The sequence below is a fragment of the Bufo bufo genome, chromosome 1 (assembly GCF_905171765.1).
Source record: "Bufo bufo chromosome 1, aBufBuf1.1, whole genome shotgun sequence".
NCBI classification, from domain to species: domain Eukaryota; kingdom Metazoa; phylum Chordata; class Amphibia; order Anura; family Bufonidae; genus Bufo; species Bufo bufo.
The window spans coordinates 509915367-509923864 of NC_053389.1; the positions used below are offsets into that span (position 1 = coordinate 509915367).

The 8498-nt window shown below is 49.6% G+C and overlaps 1 protein-coding gene across 2 annotated transcripts in view; it reads left to right on the plus strand.

Moving 5' to 3' along the window:
• The window catches only part of LOC120981567, a 180638-nt gene extending 173481 nt beyond the window's left edge, over positions 1–7157 (plus strand). For both annotated transcript variants that reach the window (XM_040411107.1, XM_040411113.1), the window contains one exon: positions 6781–7157. The gene's annotated coding sequence lies outside the window, so the exon portion shown is untranslated. The remainder of the gene's footprint in view (positions 1–6780) is intronic.
• Positions 7158–8498: the final 1341 nt, after the last annotated feature.

Here is an 8498-nt window from a genome sequence, read left to right on the forward strand (position 1 = left end):
AACGCGCACGCTGCCGCGCATGCGCAATGTGACTTATTTCTGGCCAGTATAGTACAGAGCCGGCGTGCGCGTTCGCAGCTCTGTACTATTCTGGCCGGGAAGAAGTCACCGTCGCGCATGCGCGGCAGCGTGCGCGTTCAGGACAGCGAGTGGCCCGGCCGGGAGAAAAGAAGAAGTCTTCTGGGCAAGCGCGACCATCGGGATTTTGCGGAAGAGCGGTGGTCGTAACCAGGGGAGACCGAGTCACAACAATGAGGTAAGTGGGGATGAATTTTCTCCTAATCGGTGGGAATTTGTTAATAAAGTATATTTACAAAAATGATCACTGTCAAATCATTAACAGATTTAACAGTGATCATTATGATGGGATAACCCCTTTAAACTAATAAGACACAAATAATTAAATGTTACCATGTTTTTATTGAACCCACCATGTAAACATTCACAGTGCAGGGTGGAAAAAGTATGTGAACCCCTAGACTAATGACATCTCCAAGAGCTAATTGGAGTGAGGTGTCAACTGGAGTCCAATCAATGAGAAGAGATTGGAGGTGTTGGTTACAGCTGCCCTGCCCTATAAAAAACACACACCAGTTATGGGTTTGCTTTTCACAAGAAGCATTGCCTGATGTGAATGATGCCTCGCACAAAAGAGCTCTCAGAAGACCTACGATTAAGAATTGTTGACTTGCATAAAGCTGGAAAGGGTTATAAAAGTATCTCTAAAAGCCTTGCTGTTCATCAGTCCACGGTAAGACAAATTCTCTATAAATGGAGAAAGTTCAGCACTGCTGCTACTCTTCCTAAGTACCTTGCCACCCAATACTGGTCCTTAACCTTTATGCTTTTTATACGGGGTCCCTTTTCAAACACTGGAGCATGAAGGCCCCCATTTGCACTAAATTGGAAGCGCCCAGGAGAATGTCGTCCTCGGTCTTCTCCCCCCAACCACGGACAACACCAGGGATCCCCGAAAAGTTTAAAGCCTGCTCTTCTTGCTCCTCCTCCTCCTCCCCCCAGCCACCATCCTGAGAATTCATTCAGCATTGCGACTTCCTCATCTTCCAGCTCCTGCTCCTCGACGGCTTGATCAATGACACGACGCAATGCACATTCCAGAAAGAAGGTGTAAGGTACGATGTCACTGATGGCACCCTGGCTGCGACTGAACAGTTTGGTGATCTCATCAAATGGCCGCAGAAGTCTGCATTCGTTGCGCATGAGCAGCTACTGGCGCGGTAAAAAAAACAAGCTCCCCAGAACCTGTCCTACCGCAGAGTTCGTACAGGTAGTCGTTAACGGCACGTTTCTACTGGAGCAGCCTATCAAGCATATACAAGGTGGAGTTCCAGCGCGTCGGGCAGTCACAAATTAGACGTCTGACGGGCAAGTGGTGTTGCCGCTGAACGTCAGCAAGGCGAGCCATGGCTGTGTAAGATCTTCTAAAATGGCCAGAGATTTTCCTGGCCTGCCGCAAGACGTCCTAGACCCTGGGGTATTTGGCAATGAATCACTGCCCGACTAAGTTCCGGATGTGTGCCATGCGCGGCACGTGTGTAATTTTCTCCTGTTTCAGCGCACTTAGCAGATTGTCACCATTGTCACACACCGCTTTACCAACTGTCAAATTGAACGGGGTTAGCCACTGATCGGCCTGTGACTGCAGAGCTGAAAGGAGTGCAGGATCGGTGTGGCTCTTGGCTTCCAGGCACAACAGCCGCAGCACAGCATGGCAACGTCTCACCTGGCACGTTGAATAGGTTCTGGGGAGCTTGGGGGGTACAGCGGAAGAGGCGGTAGCAGTGGTAGCAGTGGAAAAGGAGGAGTCAGCCGAGGAGGAGACAGAGGATGAAGTAGGAGGAGGAGAAGATGAGGCAGGCCTGCATGCAATCTGTGGCAGTAACACCAAATAGACACAGGTGCCACGGGTTACATGCTTGATGGCCGTCAGAAGGTTCACCCAGTGGGCAGTAAAAGTTATGTACCTTCCCTGCCTGTGTTTGCTAGTCAATGTGCCTGTGGTCAGATGTATCTTGACACCGACACTGTGTGCCAGAGATATATTAACTTGCCGCTGAATGTGGCCATATAATTCAGGGATGCCCTTCTGGGAGAAAAATGTCCTTCCGGGGACCTTCCATTATGGTGTGTCAATGGCCTCAAATTTTCTAAAGGCCTCCGAGTCCACCAATTTATATGGCAGTAGTTGGCGGGCTAGCAGTTCCAACAAGCCAGCGGTCAGCCGTTGGGAAAGAGGACTATCCAGCGTCATCTTTTTTTACGCTCGAACATTTGGGCCACGGAAGCCTGCCTTGTGCCCGATGAACGCGACAACGGCAGGATGGAAGGTGGAGCGGAGGACAAATGGGAGGAGAGAGAAGAAGGAGAAGTGGCAGGACGTGTAGCGCCGGGAGTGTGACTTTGTGGGTCCTGACGGCGTTGCTCCCACTGAGCTCGGTGATGGGAGGCCAGGTGCCTTCTTAAGGCGATCGTCTCTCGGTGTTGGGCTTACCGCGACTTATACGTTAACAACACAGGCTGCAGATGGCAACACTATTATCAGCAGCTGACACGTTAAAAAAAGGCCACACTGCGGAGTCATGTGCCAGCGTCCTGGGAGTGCAAGATGTGCACTGCGAGTTCTGCTTGCTTCTCCTCCTTCTCTTCCCTATCTGCTGCTCCGTTTCTCCCTCTGAACTCCCCTCCTCTTCCTCTCTTGTGGCAACCCACGTGACGTCCATCAACACGTCATCATCATCACCTTCACCACCACTGACATTAGAGATCTCTGAGTAGGCAGCAACAGCGGGGACCACCCTCCTTGGGCTGACCTTGGTACTGTCGTCAGACCGCTGGGCGGCGGCCGTTGCTACCTCCTCTTCCTCATCCGATGCCAAGAATGGCTGCGCATCGGTAAGGTCTGGGAATGGATGGGAAAATAATTCCTCTGACTCGAGTGGAGGGATTATGGTGGTGGTGGTGGTGTCATTGGGGGGCACATAGAAGAGAGTGAGGCTGGTGTAGATATAGAGGATGAGGAGGGTGCAGAAGCGGAAGGCTGAGTGAGCCACTCAACCAACTCTGGTGCGCCCTTTGAAGTTATCGCACGCGCCTTCTCCAACTTCCCACTTAGGCTCCGGCCTGGTGCACCTGCCCGACCCCTACCATCCCTGCGGAACGGTCTGCCTTCTAAATGACCCTCTGCCTAAACAGTATTTGTGGAAGAAGGTATATCGCAGCTTTCAATCAGTATTTGGTGGAAAAAGGTATATAGCAATAGCACCCCTCAATCAGTATTTTGTGGAAGAAGGTATATGGCACCCCTCAATCAGTATTTGTCGGAAACAGGTATATGGCACCCCTTAATCAGTATTTTGTGGAAGCAGGTGTATCGCAGCCCTCAAACAGTATTTGGTGGAAGAAGGTATATAGCAATAGCACCCCTCAATCAGTATTTTGTGGAAGAAGGTATATGGCACCCCTCAATCAGTATTTGGCAGGAACTGGTATATAGCACCCCTCAATCAGGATTTTGTGGGAGAAGGTATATTGCAGTCCTCAAGCAGTTTTTTTGGGGGCAACAGGTATATCATATCCGTATCCCAAATTAGTTACTCCAATAGCGTTTGTCCCTCTATCTAGCTGCGGTATCCCAGCAGAACCGCACACAACTGCTGCACAATACAAATACATTATAATATAATTTCTATGTTAGAAAGTATATTATAAGTATATCACACCCCTCTATATCACACCCAGGGCCGGCGCCACCTGTAAGGTAACCTAGGCAAACGCCTAGGGCGCAATTTAGCAGGGGCGCCGGCCCCGTGCGGTTTAAAAAAAACAAGCGTTGGTTAAGTGGTGGCCGGGCCAGTCCTGCCGCAAGTTTTTTACAGCCCGGGCTGGCGCGTCTATGATTGTGCGCCGCCTGGGCGCAGCCTGAAGAGAGGGACTGAGTCCGACTGACAGGAGGGAAGCGCCTCTAATTTAGCGTGGCCGAGCTCTGTTCGGTCCGCGGTACAGGAGCTTTTGTTTCCTGTACCCGGCCGGACTGACAGGAAGTGCTCACTTAGTGTGCACTTCCTTTCAGTCCGGCCGGGTACAGGAAACAAATGCTTCTGTACCGCGGACCGAACAGAGCTCGGCCACGCTACACTAGAGGTGGGGGGGAATGAGAGTGACAAGGGGGGGGGGGAGGAAATGAGAGTGACACGGGAGGGGGGAGGAGGAAATGAGAGTGACAAGGGGGGGAGGAAATAAGAGTGACGAGGGGGGGGGGAAATGAGAGTGACGAGGGAAGGGGGGAGGAAATGAGTGACAAGGGAGGGGGGAATGAGAGTGACAAGGGAGGGGGGATGAGAGTGACAAGAGAGGGGGGGATGAGAGTGACAAGAGAGGGGGGGATGAGAGTGACAAGGGAGGGGGGGATGAGAGTGACAAGGGAGGGGGGATGAGAGTGACAAGGGAGGGGGGGATGAGAGTGACAAGGGAGGGGGGGATGAGAGTGACAAGGGAGGGAGCGAGGGGGCAGAGAGTGACAAAGGAGGGAGGAGGGAGAGAGTGACAAAGGAGGGAGGGGGGGAGAGAGTGACAAAGGAGGGGGGGGGGAGAGTGACAAAGGAGGGAGGGGAGAGGAGAGAGTGACAAAGGAGGGAGGGGGGAGAAGAGAGTGACAAGGGAGGGAGGGGGGAGAAGAGAGTGACAAGGGAGGGAGGGGGGAGAAGAGAGTGACAAGGGAGGGTGGGGGAGAAGAGAGTGACAAAGGAGGGAGGGGGAGAAAAGAGTGACAAGGGAGGGAGGGGGAGAAGAGAGTGACAAGGGAGGGTGGGGGGAGAAGAGAGTGACAAGGGAGGAATGGGGGAGAAGAGAGTGACAAGGGAGGGAGGGGTGAGAAGAGAGTGACAAGGGAGGGAGGGGGGAGAAGAGAGTGACAAGGGAGGGAGGGGGGAGAAGAGAGTGACAAGGGAGGGAGGGGGGAGAAGAGAGTGACAAGGGGGGGGGAGAAGACAGTGACAAGGGGGGGAGAAGAGAGTGACAAGGGAGGGGGGGAGAAGAGAGTGACAAGGGGGGGAGAAGAGAGTGACAAGGGAGGGGGGTAGAAGAGAGTGACAAGGGAGGGGGGGGGGAGAAGAGAGTGACAAGGGAGTCCCCAGAGCCAGACCAAGAGCCAGACTGCAGCCAGAGACCAGATCATCTTATTGTCATGGTGGTAAGTAGACAATGCAATAATGTTTATTATTTAATTGTTTAGTTATTAATACTACATTGGAAATTAATTTACCTCACATTTAGGGTCCATTCACACATCCGTGTGTGTTTTGCGGATCCGCGGATCCGCAAAACACGGACAGCGGCAATGTGCGTTCCGCATTTTGTGGACCGCACATTGCCGGCACTAAGAGAATATGCCTATTCTTGTCCACTATTGCGGACAAGAATAGGACATGTTCTATTTTTTTCAGGATCGGAATTGCGGACCCGGAATTGCGGGTCCGCAATTCCGGATCGGGGCCGCACGTCGTGCGGCCCCATAGAAATGTATGGGTCCGCAATTCCGTTACGCATAAAGAGACAGCTACAAGAAGCTTGATTAACCCTAAGGGAAACATAGCAGTTCTTTTAATTTAAATGCTGAGAAAGGGGTGTAACATAAGTGATGTCATGATATGGGCAGATCATCTGATAAGTGGGGGGCGGCAATTTTTATCTTGCCTAGGGCGGCAAAAATCCTTTCACCGGCCCTGATCACACCTATCAATAGCACACCTATAACAGTCCTTAAAAGGACTTTTGTGGCCCTATTAGCTAGCGTTTGGTGTCCCAACCTCTCCCTACACTGGCAAAACACATAATGTAAAATGGCTGCTACGGGTTCTGTTATAGGGTTGGGGGGGTGTCCATGTGCAGAAACGTCTCAATTTGCTGTCCTGTCCCACCGGATGGATGCGTCATGGGTCAAAGTTCGGCGCTATGCAAAAAAATATGGCGAATGCGAATATCGCCATATGTTCGCATGTTCGGCAAATCGCGAACAAGCAAAGTTCACCGCGAAACGACCGCTGGGCGGACCGCAAGGCCATCTCTACTTGATAAGACTAACCTGATATTACTGCATGTAATTATACCTGTCTGCTATTGTTACTAAGTGATCATATATTATTTCCGTCTTAATTATAATCTTTGACACACACATGCCACCTTCTATCTCTACATAGCTCTATATACCTTTACAAGCACCTATAGCCATCGCCCCACATACAAACAAATTAGTTCTCCCTGTCCAAATATCGCTTTCACAGTCACATATAAGCCGCTTCTTGCCAGTTCCCTCTCTGGACACAGACAGCCGTACTGCGCATGTGCCCGCCAACAATGACAACAGACGCATAGCGATTTACACCCAGCATTACTCCCATTAATATCCAGGCAATTTAATGGCACGCACACGCCATCCTGCACTCTACATGCTACTAAGACTATGGTATGTACCAACTGATCACCAACGTATCTATTTATATCTTTTATCCCTGTTCTTGCCACTAACATACTATACACTAGTTTAGCATGCACCAGGCGCTCCTGCCTCCTCCCCCTCCCACAATCTATACACACCATTTTACATCTTGAATTCTTAAATGCTTTTCCTCCCACCTATTTACAAATGTGCTGATTATAACAAATGTATTGGTTATACAAGACTAGATGACATACTATGTGTAGATCTAAACTCTTTTTCCTAGAAAGCTACCTAATCTTGCGGCATGTCTATTCTGTGTACAGATCTGGACTTCTTATCCCGGAAACTCATCTAATCTTGCAGCAAGTCTAGGACTTCCCATCATATTCCCTACATCCAGCTGAAGATGGTTTCAAGTGGAGCCCCCAGGGACACCCCATTATATTACTATAATATATTACTATAACGTATAATCCTAATATTGTACTACATCATGTCTCCTTGCAACATCCTCTTGTTACGTATGAATCATGTTCTCTTTACGAATATTCTATATGATTATGCCACCATTTCCACTTTCTAGATCATATGACTTGTTATCCCCTTTTATGAATTTCCTTTGATATTTGCCAATGTTTTCCTTTTTTTATGTATATCCCAGGCCGTGAACATGGTCTAGGTTAGACCTAAACATTGGCCAGTGGCTACAAATAATGTTTTGTGGATAGATAAAAATGTAATAAAACTAAAAAATATTTATATAACGTAACCAGTGAGTGCCGTGGTTTTCTGAATATACTGGAATCTACCTTTACCACTGAGCACCACCTTCTTAATCAAGGAGTGCCATTCAACTCTCTTTATTATTGTTGTCAGTAGGCACATGATTGCTGTCACTAGGCTTGAGTGAATCAAGCTTCGGATCATAGATCCAAGGTCGATTCATTAAAAAACTTGGTTTGCAATACACAGCAACAGGACAGCAATACAGATAGATGCTGCGGTGGGGCAGTGGAGAAGCGTTTTCCTTACCCGTTCCTTTGATAGGTTGCAGGCACTAGGCCTGTGCAGGCAGCGCAATGACATTATCACTCCGCCTGAGCTGTACACCGCGGGACACAGGCCGGAAGAGGCCTTCACTGCTTCACTGAGAGTTTCATAGAGGTAAGTATGTGAGTATATATTTTTTTATCAACACTATGCTGTTGTCCAGAATGAGGAAGGGGGGAGAGGAGCACTATGGGGGCGTCTACTAGGAGGCATTATACTGGCACACATGGGGGGAGAGGAGCACTATAGGGGCATCTACTAGGGGGCATTATACTGACACACATGAGGGGAGAGGAGCACTATGGAGGCATCTACTAGGGGGAATTATTTACTGGCACAGATGGGGGGGAGAACTATAGGGGCATTATTTAGTGGCACACATGGGAAGAGAAGAGCACTATGGAGGCAGCTACTTGGGGGCATTATTTACTGGCACACATGGGGAGAGAGGAGCACTATGGAAGCATCTACTAGGGGACGTTATTTAGTGGCACACATGGGGGGAGCGGAGCACTATGGAGGCATCTACAAGGGGGCATTATTTATTGGCACAGATGGGGGGAGCACTATGGGGGCTTCTAGGGGGCATTATTTACTGGCACACTTGGGGGGAGGAGCACTATGGGGGCATCTACAAGGGGGCATTATTTACTGGCACACATAGGGGAGAGGAGCACTATGGAGGCATCTACTGGGAGCCCTATATATTAGAATTATACTGGCACTATGGGGGGGGGGGAGAGGAGCCATATGAGGGCATCTACTGGGGGCCCTATATATTGGCATTATATACTTATTATATATATACTGTCACACATGGTGGGCACTATGGAGAAGTGGGGGAGAGGAGCACTATGGAGGCATCTGCTGAGGGGCATAATAAAGGGGCATTTTATACTGGCACAAACTATATGTGCAATATGGTGGTGGGGATGAGTACTATAGTGGCATTTTATACTGGCATACATTATGGAAGCACTATGGGGAAGGG